The sequence below is a fragment of the Oryctolagus cuniculus genome, chromosome 14 (genome assembly GCF_964237555.1).
Source record: "Oryctolagus cuniculus chromosome 14, mOryCun1.1, whole genome shotgun sequence".
NCBI classification, from domain to species: domain Eukaryota; kingdom Metazoa; phylum Chordata; class Mammalia; order Lagomorpha; family Leporidae; genus Oryctolagus; species Oryctolagus cuniculus.
In genome coordinates, this window is record NC_091445.1 from 59,505,042 (window position 1) to 59,518,410 (window position 13,369).

The 13,369-nt window shown below is 39.6% G+C and overlaps 1 protein-coding gene across 1 annotated transcript in view; it reads left to right on the top strand.

The window, feature by feature from the left end:
- Positions 1 to 13,369, top strand: part of LOC138845174 (large ribosomal subunit protein uL23-like) — a 1,058,548-nt gene that overhangs the window by 720,724 nt on the left and 324,455 nt on the right. The gene's annotated exons all lie outside the window — the stretch shown is intronic.

The window sequence follows — 13,369 nt, forward strand, 5'->3', positions numbered from 1 at the left end:
GAAAGTATTTGTACTTTTTTTTTTTGACAAGCAGAGTTAGACAGAGAGAGAACGGTCTTCCTTCTGTTGGTTCACCCCCCACCAAGTGGCCACTACAGCCGGTGAGCTGCGCCGATCTGAAGCCAGGAGCCAGGTGCTTCCTCCTGGTCTCCCATGCGGGTGCAGGGCCCAAGCACTTGGGCCATCCTCCACTGCCCTCCCGGGCCACAGCAGAGAGCTGGACTGGAAGAGGAGCAACCAAGACAGAATCTAGTGCCCCAACCAGGACTAGAAGCCGGGGTACCAGCGCTGCAGGTGGAAGATTAGCCTAGAGAGCCGTGGTGCCGGCCAAAGAAAGTATTTTCAAAGGAGTTCTGTGAAATGTGGGGACCTACATGGTACAGTGATACTTTGGGTGACAGAGTCTGACACAGTATGAGGAAATAGCCCTTCTTTATGTCTCCATGGAAACATCTTTCTATCACAGCAAGAATTTCAGGAAAGTACATGAGGAGACTACATCCCTAGTGAGAAAACGGTGTCCATAGAGCACTAGCAGTGGGAACATTGTTGAGATGGAATTTTTTTACTATCTCAATAAATATTCTTTGAGTCATTCTCTGTATCAGTCATTGTTCTAGATGCCAAGGACATAGCCCTGAATGAAAGGCAAGAGCAGAAGAAAGCAGTAAGAGAAACAGAGCAGCACATGGGAGCCTATATAGGAGCTCATTCAGGACATCCCAGGGTGAGTTAGAGCTGGAGGGCTGCAGGCTGAGGCAGTTGAGGATAGATACCAGTTACATTTTGGTCAATATCCTTTCTGTAATCCCATTGGTACATGCATGCTGATGTGTACTCATACATGTGTGGATAAGGGCTGGAAGAAGATATACCAAAGCAGTAATAATGATTATTTATGAATAGGATTACAAATGTTTTATGTAATTTCACATATTATCTATTTTCTAAATATTCTACATAAAATACAGGTTACTTTTATAAGTATAAAAAACAATTTGGTGGATGGTAGCAAGGAGGATATTGTGTTATCCTATCACTAATTTGCTTTCCTAGAATTAACTTTGCTATATATTTATTGAATAATTGATGACAGACATACTGACACACAGAGCAAAATGAAATTTGTTTCTTAAAAACAATATAGATAGAAGAATTGACAAATTTCCTTACTGCTGGTTTGTAAGTAAATGTTGAATGTTACTGCATCTTTTACCAGCAAAGTTCACTTTACCAGAAATAAAAATGAAGTACATAACTGCCCCTGTTTGAGAGTAATCATAAAAATAAGCTCTCATTTCCTAAAAGAATAATTCTACACCAATAGATAATTATTTAACTCTCTTGACAGTTAAAGAATTCAAAGATCACATCTTTGCCTTGGTCTCTCTAAAAAGGGATGAAATGACTTACAAGAGCAGCTTGTTCTATATCCTGTTATCATAAATATGTACTTTCCAGTTCATTTGTAAGAAGTCCCCTTGAAACATCTGGTCTTCAAAACTTTAATGCTATCCCTTAGTAACCATGTACCTCAACATTAAACATGTTAATTGGTTGTCCTGGAGAACTACAATTCAACCTAGTATCAGATACAGTTGGCATTCTTTTGTTAGGAAAATACAAGTAACAAGAAATGTAATTTTATTCCCCTCCCTTTCAGACATAATTACAATAAAAAATAATTTTCCTTTAAAAATTGCAGGGAGATTTCATTCCAACATAAGCAACATGTTCATGTAAGTGTTAGAGAAATGAATAAGATACAGAGAAATATATCAAGCCTGGAGAGGTCAGGTCTGAGTGGAATGTAAAAATAAGGAACTAATATAAGGACCCTAGAAGGTAAAGGTTTTGGAAGTAAGAGACACTGGAAAGAGAGTTGGGTGGCCCTGGTGCAGTGTAGTGCTGTGTTAATGGGTCACTAATTACTATTTGATGATGATGACGTTAAGCGATAACCATACACCTGCATCGCTGCTCCAAAAATAAACTTCAGATGCTGATATGGTTGATTCTAATCTTCAACAGTTAATCCCAGAAGACCTTCAAAGAATAATCAAGGAGGCTTATTGTCTACAAAATAATTGTGACTCCAATCCAAAAACCAAGACAAGTTTGCCCAGCTTCAGAAGCCAGAATGGACCCATTATGAAGGAAAGACATTCCAGGAGTCCCAGCCATGCAGAATCACATAACAAAGGATGGATGATTTAGTCCTAGAATCTAAAACACTTGGCTGTGCCCCTCCAAAAATTATTGAGGTAGCCCTTGGACTGAGGAAATTTGTTGCCTACATCATTAGGTATTTTTGATTAATCATAGGCTCTTCTTCAAGTTCCCTTGAAGAGGCTTTTCAATAAGATCTCCTGGGAAATCTAACAGAAGAATCATGAAGGGCATCATAGACCATAGAAAAGTTTGACAGTTGATTCTACTGTATTAAAAATGTGGGCAAGCTTTCTGTCAATATTTTCTCATTCAGCCAGTCCTGGCCTACCCTGGGAGCCAGGCAGAGTCAGTTGGAAAACACAAGGGATAGCTCTCTCCTCCCTGATAAAGATAAATAAACTTGGATTCTCAATATGCTGCTAAGTCTCATCAAATGAGCTGTTCTGCCTGGGTTACAATCCAACGATCATGTTGTAAGAATGCATACACTTTTCTACACTGCAAATCATACAGCCAAAGATGCAAGCCCTTCAGTGACTGTCAAATCACAGAAGAGGATGGAATGTTATTTGTGTTAAACTGCAATACACCATTTCTATGATACTTGCCAAGACTTTCTCATTGTTTCCATTTCTGAAACTCTGCTTTTGTTTTTACATCTTTGTGGAGAGAAACAGAAAAAAATATGCATTGGGTTTTTCTCACTCAAGGGAAACTTGAGTGTAAGTAAACAATGCATCTTAACCATCTTTGTCTTGTTTTCAAGGGAGAAGAACAAATAGAAAATTTACAAATCCATTTGGAGAGGAAAAGTCTACCTGTAAGCTAACACAGATTGGGGGAGGGAGGCAAGTACACTTGCACATTTAGAAGCCATCATTGTGACCCATATTACCAAGCTAAATTCCAAGAATGATCTGGAAAATATATTTATGACAAACTATCCTGAATGTTATTCTATGTCACTCACCAGTTGGAGTTAAGATTTGCATCACACTTCCTGGTATTCACTGCTGGGCTTTACAAGACCCTATGGAACCTTTTACGTAGGAAGGTAAGTCTGTCTAAACAAAAGATAAGAGGGGCTGGGGTAGGTAGATTTGATGCCAAAACTCAGCTCTGTCATTAATTATGTGTCTCTGGGCAAGTGGATTAACTTCTCTGAGCTCGACTTCCACATTCATAAACTGTTGACAATGCTAGTACCTACTTCATTGGGTATGCTAATATATGTAAAGAAGTTAACATGGAACTTGGCATATAAAAAGAATGCAAGCATGCATGCAACCAGGAGTCAGGCAGCTACGGCCTGTAAGCCATCAGTTGTCATAAATAAAATTTTACTGGAACGCAGCCATAACCAGTTATGCACATTTAGTCTATGATTTCATATGCAACTGTAGAACTGAGTATTTGTGACAGACCCTATGTGGCTGGTAAGAGCTGATAATTTTTGCTACCTGTCCCTTTCCCAAAACTGTTTGCCAATCCCTCTACTAAACATTTTTAAGTCCTAGTTATTGTGAAAGCTCAGTTTTGCTTATATAGAGAGAAACTTCTACAAACTGACTTTCAGGGTTTTGTAGCAACTTATTCACAACCATCAAGCAAGATCTTGACTTCTCTGAAATCCTTTCCCACCCCATATTCCTTGCTATGCTTGTAGAACCTTGAATGAGTTAATTCCTTCAGAAAGCACATTTAGCTTGGGGGGTCATAACACATTTGTCATTTTCCCAACTGACAGGCTTTCCATTCAAATTGAACTTATTAAAATAAACTGTTATCATTTAGAGCTTTGAAAGTGATTAAAATTTGCATGCCGGCACTGCAGGCGGAGGCTTTACCTGCTACACCACAGTGCCAGCCCCCTGTAACTTGGTTGTAAAGTTCTGCCTCCTGAGATTTGCTCTCAATCCCAGAGCTCCACTTCCTATCCAGCTCTCTGCTATGGCCTGGGAAAGCAGTAGAAGATGGCCCAAGATGGCCAAAATCCAGAAGAAGCTCCTGGCTCCTCGCTTCGGATTGGCACAGCTCCAACCATTGCAGCTAATTGGGGAGTGAGCCAGTGGATGGAAGACATCTCTCTCTTTCTCTGCCTCTCCTTCTCTCTCTATGTAACTTTGACTTTCAAGTAAAATAAATAAATCTTTAAGAAAAAAGTTGCAAAAGTCTAAACAAGTTGTAAAGGCAGTGCTGACACCACCTTAACACAATATGGCCAGCATCACTACAATGTGATCAAAATATCCGACAAAACAAATTTTTCTCCAGTAAGAGACAGGAGAATATGAAAGTTGCACATTGAATTAAAGCTCATTTTCTGATTATTTACTGATTCTAACATCATAACAATTTTACAAAAACCTGAGATGACTTCAGAATATAAGAATTCCATCAGCATATGCATGACAGGTGGAGACACAAGTGACTGCCAATTTGTTTTGTTCCCTCTCTAAAACCAGTGGGAATCTCCCTACAATGAATGGCTTTTGGGTTTTAACTGTAAGTGCATCAAGAGGATTCAAAAAGAGGGAGAAAAATATGAAGCTTGACCACATAAAACAGAAAAAAACAGCATAACACCTCAGTGGTCCAATCCAGAGACTGATAAAAAGTAAAATTGAAAATAGCTTAATGAATACACTACACAGATCCCTTGTGATGGAATCCAAGTAGGAAAAAACAAACAAGAACAGGAGAAAGAACACAAGAGCTGGTGCTTTAGTTTCACAAAGCTGCATTTCGGTTGGCAAGCCAGCATTTTACAAGCTTTCAGAAACACAGCCACATTTCAGTATTTCCATTTTCTCATCCCTGGCCGAATCTTTGTGATCACTTTTTATCTTTGGTAAGTAGAAGTTCATTCCTCCCACTTCACCATACACAGAGAAGTTCACCCGTGGCCTCCCTTCTAATCTAGTTATTTTTTGTGTGCTCTTCTTTCTCAGCTCATCTCCACAGGGTTAGAATGTCTTGGAAGGATGTGTGCATGCACTTTTCCCAACTGTCATTGTCTTCATAACTCATAAGTATCAAAGGATACTTCAAAAAGTTTGTGGGAAATAGAATTAAAAGATGTTTACTTGGTGAGAAAAAAAGTGCAAAATCCACAAATACTCTTTTCATAATATGCATTTTCATGGAATTTTGAAGCCCCTACATATATAACAAAGGATAGTCAACATAATTTAGGCTTTCCTTTAAGACCCAAGACTGTAATTATAAACATCTGCAATTTTATCATGATGTTATATAGTTTGATTCTTTGAATCAAGACACTCTCCCCCTCTTTTGTTTAAATCGGGTTATCTGCCATTATTGCTGCCTCTTATAGTCCAGTCTCTGTCTCAAATTCCCCCACATCGTCTAACTACTAGGGAGCAAGAATTCGGTAACCATGTTTATTAAGAACAGAATGTCAGATAAAGTCCAAAAAATTACAGAGAAATTAGTGTTAATGTTTTTATTTAGAAACTGCTAAGAACTATGTCACTTCTCAAAGAAAGTTCCTTTCAATTCATTTTACACCCAGGGCCATGTTAAGAAAGGAAAACCTGAATTTGTCAAAGTTTGAACTTTAGATAAGCTAGGTGTTTGTGAACTTTTAATTCCCATTTCACTTACATCTACTCAATTCCTTATGCTTTCCTATGAATTATCTTCAAACAAGTCTCAAGACAGAGTAATTATCTATGAGCAATATCACTATTGTGTCTGGTGTTATTATTTTTTTTTTTGACAGGCAGAGTTAGACAGTGAGAGAGAGAGAGACAGAGAGAAAGGTCTTCCTTTTTCCATTGGTTCACCCTTCAATGGCCACTGTGACCCGTGCTGCAGCCGGCACATCACGGTGATCCGAAGCCAGGAGCCAGGTGCTTCCTCCGGGTCTCCCATACGGGTGCAGGGCCCAGGCACTTGGGCCATCCTCCACTGCACTCCCGGGCTACAGAAGAGAGCTGGACAGGAAGAGGAGCAACCGGGACAGAATCCAGCACCCCCACCAGGACTAGAACCCAGTGTGCCGGCGCTGCAGGTGGAGGATTAGCCTATTGAGCCGCAGCACTGGCTGTGTCTGGTGTTATTGATAGTCCTTTACATCATAGAAATTTTGAGTAATCAGTTCTCAAAATTACTCTGAGTAATAATTCAAGAAGAAAAAGCAAAAAATAACATTACCAAAGTTGATGACTTAAAAAGAAACATCATTTTCAAGTATCATTTATTTTTTTAAAAGATTTATTTATTTATTTGAAAGTCAGAGTTTTTTTTTTCACTTCATGCTCATCAGTTTAATTCTGTACTAAATTAAGAATTCGATTACAATGGCTTCCCCCCCATAACGTCCCTCCCACCCACAACCCTCCCCTTTCCCACTCCCTCTCCCCTTCCATTCACATCAAGATTCATTTTCAATTCTCTTTATATACTGAAGATCAGTTTAGCATACATTAAGTAAAGATTTCAACAGTTTGCTGCCACACAGAAACATAAAGTGAAAAATACTGTTTGAGTACTCGTTATAGCATTAAATCTCAATGTACAGCACACTAAGGACAAAGATCCTACATGAGGAGTAAGTGCACAGTGACTCCTGTTGTTGACTTTACAAATTGACACTCTTGTTTATGGCATCAGTAATCACCCTAGGCTCTTGTCATGAGCTGCCAAGGCTATGGAAGTCCCCTGAGTTCACCAACTCTGATCATATTTAGACAAGGCCATGGTCAAAGTGGAAGTTCTCTCCTCCCTTCAGATAAAGATACCTCTTTCTTTGATGACCCGTTCTTTCCACTGGATCTCACTCGCGGAGATTTTTCATTTAGGTTTCTTTTTTTCCCCAGAGTGTCTTGGCTTTCCATGCCTGAAATAGTCTCATGGGCTTTTCAGCCGGATCCGCATGCCTTCAGGGCTGATTCTGAGGCCAGAGTGCTGTTTAGGACATCTGCCATTCTATGGGTCTGCTGTGTATCTCACTTCCCATGTTGGATCGTTCTCTCCCTTTTTTATTCTATCAGCTAGTATTTGCAGAAACTAGTCTTGTTTATGTGATCCCTTTGGTTCTTAGTCCTTTCATTATGATCAATTGTGAACAAAAATTGATTACTGGGATAGGAGAGGCAGAGAGAGAGAGGTCTTCCGTCCGATGGTTCTCTCCCCAGTTGGCTGCAACAGCTGGAGCTGCACTGATCTGAAGCCAGGAGCCAGGAGCTTCTTCCGGGTCTCCCATGCAGGTGCAGGGGCCCAAGGTCTTGGGCCATCTTCCACTGCTTTCCCAGGGCATAGCAGAGAGCTGGATTAGAAGAAGAGCAGCTGGGACTAGAACCGGTGCCCATATGGGATGCTGGCGCTTCAGGCCAGGGCGTTAACCCACTGTGCCACAGCACCGGCCCCTCAAGTATCATTTACTTTAAAGAGAGAAAAGTGCAGGCCAGCGCTGCGGCTCACTAGGCTAATCCTCAGCCTTGCGGCGCCAGCACACGGGGTTCTAGTCCCGGTTGGGGTGCCGGATTCTGTCCCAGTTGCCCCTCTTCCAGGCCAGCTCTCTGTTGTGGCCCAGGAGTGCAGTGGAGGATGGCCCAAGTGCTTGGGCCCTGCACCCCATGGGAAACCAGGATAAGTACCTGGCTCCTGCCATCGGATCAGCGTGGTGCACTGGCCGCAGTGCGCTGGCCGCGGCGGCCATTGGAGGTTGAACCAACAGCAAAAGGAAGACCTTTCTCTCTGTCTCACTCTCTCACTGTCCACCCTGCCTGTCAAAAAAAAAAAAAAAAAAAAGATAAGTGCACTGGAAAAAAAATCTAGGAAGCCTGTGTGGATGCTAACTAAATATAATTAAGTTACTTGATCTATCTAGTCCAAATAGTGTATTTTTAAAAATAAGAAAAAATAACAACTGACATGATTGGGCAAATGATTTTTAAGGTGCTACTCAATTCTGAGATACCTTGACATCTAAGATAATGGTTTTGGGGACAGGCCTGCATCCCATATGGTAGTGCCTGTGTTCAAGTCCTACCTGTACTCCTGATTCCAACTTCCTGTTAACAAGCGCCCTGTGGGACAGCAGTACCTGGGTCCCTGCCACACATGTAGAAAACCTGAATTGAGTTCCAGCTCCCAGGTTTGGCTCCAGATCAGCCCCAGCCATTGTAGGTATTTCAGGAATGAAACAGCAAGTGGAATCAATCAATCTCTCTCTCTCTCTCTCTCTATCTCTCCCTCACACTCTCTCTACCACTCTCCCTTTCTACCTCTCTCTGTCACTCCACCTTTCAAACAACTCGGTGGATAAATCTTTAAAATAAATGAATAATGGTTTGAGTAGCAGAGTCTGTGGCAAGGATGACATCTAGTGGCACTCAATTTATATACATCCTGACTAATCAATCTCAATGAAGTCAACTTTACACATGCAGACACTTAGAATTTCAAAGAATAGAAGAATTTAGAGGATCATTTAGCTCAACATACTTATTTTACATTCATTAAAACTGACACTAAAGTATTCATATATATCCTTACTTAAGATTACACAACTATAATTCACCCAAAGTCAGTTGCTCCAAATCCAATGTGTCTGTAATTTACATTTTTATGCTCCCCATAAAGGCCAAAAATAGAGAATAAATAATAAAAATATTAAAATACAAGAAGGATATTATTCCTTTAAGCAACATGTGTTTACTTATTTAACTTGTCCCATGAGTCTCATCCAGCTAGATACTAGATCTAACTCATCTTTGCAGCCCCAGCACCTAGAACTGTACTGAACGTATCACTGATGCTCCATTCTGTCTACCTACCTACCTATCAAGCAAAGATCAATAGTTTATTGTCAGCATACTCTTTTTAAAATGTAGTGGAGGAGTGTTCAATTTTATAAAATGAGAATGTAATTGGGTATTATACATGTGGCAAAAAACCACCCACACTTATCAGACTGTTTTCGCCCACCTTTCCTTTTGAAAACAACCTACTTCCATTCTGCATCACTTTAGTGGGGCTGGCCCAGTCTCCCTGAGCACCTGAGGTGGGATCATGACTGAGGATGGGTTAATTTTAGTTTCTCTTGTCTTCTTTCAGCCTCAGTGATTGACTTGGGATTTTTCCGCTGAAGCTACTGGAAAAGATGTTTACAAAATGGTTATTGCTGTTTTTAAGTCAACAACAGGAGTCACTGTGCACTTACTCCTCATGTAGGATCTCTGTCCTTAATGTGTTGTACAATGTGAATTAATGCTATAACTAGTACGCAAACAGTATTTTACACTTTGTGTTTCTGTGTGGGTGCAAACTGTTGAAATCTTTACTTAATATATGCTAAATTGATCTTCTGTATATAAAGAGAATTGAAAATGAATCTTGATGCAAATGGAATGGGAGAGGGAGCAAGAGATGGGAGGGTTGCAGGAGGAAGGGAAGTTATTGGGGGGAAAAGCCATTGTGATCCATAATCTGTACTTGAGAAATTTATATTTATTAAATAAAAGTTAAAAAAGAAAAAGAAAAATGGTTATAGCTGTTTTTCCAATCTTACAGAGTTGGTTACTTGTAACAGAGACTATATTGACCTCCAACTCTAAAATAGTTACCAAGTAGTCTATTGAGAAAAAGTTCTGATGACCCCTGCACTTGAAGATGATAGAGCAAAAAAGAGATAAGGAACCTGAATCCCTAAATGATTGTAACAGAAAAATAATTAAACATCTGTTTTATTATTTCTCATCTACTTGAAAGGCAGAGTCAGAATGACAGCAAGACAGAGAAGGGGGAGAGAGAGGGAGAGAGAGAGAAAAAGGGGAGGGGGAGAAAGAGAGAGAGAGAAACCTCCTGTAACTGCAACAGCCAGAGTTGGGCCAGGCTGAAATCAGGAAACTGGAACTCCATCTGGATCTTCCATGTGAGTGGCAAGGGGTCAAGCACTCGAGCATGAAGCATCTCCTGCTCCCAGGATGTATTCGCAAGAACCTAGATCTGAAGTGGAGTGGCCAGGACTTGAATTGGCCTTCCTATACGAGGCAACGGCATCCCTAGCAGCAGGTTACCCAGCTGCACAAGAACTCACACCACAGAAGTGATGGTTTGAGTCTTTCATCATCTTTAATGTAATTTATTTAATTATAATATATTTAATTTATTTAATATTTAATTTATTTAATTATAAGCTTATGCAACACATATATAGTCAGACTGTACTTCAAAATATTTGAGAAAACGTAGAATTCTAAGTTAAGTTTATTTTGGTACAAAACCTTTTGAAATCCGTACTCAATTTCTTAATATTTTCATAATAAATATTTTCATAGGCTTAAAAAATGAAAAAAATCTATTTTTTTCAGAACACTAACATAACTTTTATTTTAAAATAACTTTAGATTTACAGAAGAGTTACAAAGATAGTATTATGTTTTCCTACTACTAGGACACTCTTCTGGAGTATGTTTAAATCATCCTGCTACTTCTTGGTGAAGGGGCAACAACAATAAATTTTGAGTAAATGGATCCATTGCTTCACTTTCTTTGCTATAAAATATGTTTTTTTGGTCAGAGGCAATGATGTATGAGCTATAAAACTGATGGATTTTATGATTATATGAATCATAGTACTGGCAGAAGGGCTTCAGACAAGGATGGCAAATCAGTACCCACAATGTGTATATATTCCTGTGAATATAATTCACTGTTTCCTCCATGGTGTTAAGGTCCAGGGTACCCAATGTGCTAATATAACTATCTGGTTCCCCTGGGTTTGTTGTCCCATCTGTGACTCAACATCGACCTCTGCTGTAGACAGGCTGTACGCCCAGCTATGGCAAGAGCTAGATCAGCCCTGGTAAAAGGAAAGGTCAAGGCTGAACAAGGCACAGCATTCATGTTATTTACACAGCCCCTATACTGATCTTCCTTTTTCTAGGAATTCGAACATTTTGAAGAAAACTAGCAATAGATTCACCAGCTGATCTGACTCAAACATATTTAAAATTTTGATTCTTTCTGGTCCTTGATATTCATTTGCAACTTCTTTAAGCTACTTAACTCATTCCAACTCATCCTCAACAGATGAGTTTGTCTGATTCTTCATTTGCAAATCTGAAACAATCACATCAGAATTCTATCATCTTCTCCCATCCCCTCATTCTTCACCAAAGAGAAGTATCTGATTGGTAGATGGCCTGGATCGGCTCATATTTTCTTCCATCAGAGGACAATCCAAGATTTAGAAAGCAAATTTAGAGTCATATTATTCAATCAGGCTATGGATAATAAAGCTAATATTTTCACCGTAAATTATCCTATTTCTATGTCTTTTTCTCAGTTCATTGGAAAATAGAAAGATGTTATGCACTGATGAGAGTATTTTAGGCATGGAAAGCCAAGACACTCTGGGGAAAAAAAAAAAAAAAAACACAACAACCAAAACCACCTAAATGAAAGATCTCTGTGAGTGAGATCCCAGTAGAAAGAACGGGCCATCAAAGAAGGAGGTACCTTTCTCTGAAGGGAGGAGAGAACCTCCACTTTGACTATGACCTTGTCTAAATAAGATCGAAGTTGGCAAACTCAAAAGGCTTCCATAGCTTTGGCAACTCATGACAAGAGCCTCATGTGATTACTGACGTCATAAACAAGAGTGTCAATTGTTAAGTCAACAACAGGAGTCACTGTGCACTTACTCCTCATGTAGGATCTCTGTCCTTAATGTGTTGTTCAATGTGAATTAATGCTATAACTAGTACTCAAACAGTATTTTACACTTTGTGTTCTATGTGGATGCAAACTGTTGAAATCTTTACTTTATATATACTAAATTGATCTTCTGTATATAAAGAGAATTGAAAATGAATCTTGATGCAAATGGAATGGGAGAGGGAGCGGGAGTTGGGAAGGCTGCGTGAGGGAGGGAAGTTATGGGGGGGGGGGGAAGCCATTGTAATCCATAATCTGTACTTGGGAAATTTATATTTATTAAATAAAAGTTAAAAAAAAAGATGTTATGCACTGGACTTCTAAAATTCTAAATCTTGGTGCACAGGCCAGACATCTAGAAAATGCACACGGAGAAGCATTTAGGGACCAAAACAACATTCGGTAATATTAAGGAGGTGAGAGCATCAGACTTTCAAGGTTTTACTTTGAAGTTTTGTCACTATTTATACTGTGATAAGCAAGTGACTTTTGAACAGCAGTCCAACTGGCATTTAATTGAAGCAGCCAGCCACCTATCCTAATAAGTAGGCTGTGTGGATATCAAACCTGATTACTGCAGCTTTTCCTTGTACTGCATATAGAGAATAGAAACTTTTAAGAATGCTTAGCTCTATTATATCAAAAGGAACAACATTGGCTAAGTTTCAGTGCTCCTCAGCCAATGTGCAGGATGACTTTGAACAGCTCTTGTCTTGACTGTCAAGGAACAGTTTTTTGTTTTTTCATACTTTTTCCACTTATTTCTGCTCTGGTTCTTATTATTTCTTGCCTCCTGCTAATTTGAGGTTTAAGTTGTTGTTATTTTCCTAAGTTCTTGATCATTAGATCACTTGGGTTTTTTAATGTGAGCACTTATTGCTATAAACTTGCTTCTTAAACTGCTTTTGCTATACCCACAGGTTTGTGTATTCATTTTCATTTGTTTCAAGAAATTTTATTTCATCTTTAATTTCTTCAGTGACCTACTGGTCACACAATAGCATTCTGTTTCATTTCCATGTAAATGTTCCATTGTTCTTCTTTTTGATTTCTAGTTTTATTCCTTTGTGGTCTGAAAAGATACATGACATGATTTTTTTTTTTTTAATTTGACAGGTAGAGTTATAGACAGTGAGAGAAAGAGAGAGAGAAAGGTCTTCCTTACATTGGTTCACTCCCCAAATGGCTACCATGGCTGGCGCTGCGCCGATCTGAAACCAGAAGCCGGGTGCCTTTTCCTGGTCTCCCATGCAGGTGCTGGGGCCCAAGTACTTGGGCCATCCTCCAATGCCTTCCCGGGCCACAGCAGAGAGCTGGACTGGAAGAGGAGCAACCAGGACTAGAACCCGGCGCCCATATGGGATGCTGGTGCTGCAGGCGGAGGATTAACCAAGTGAGCCATGGCACTGGCCCACATGGCATGATTTCAATCAATCTTTTTAAATTTACTGAGGCTTGATTTGTGGCCTAATATCCTATTTCAGCAATTACTGAGTTTATTTCATAG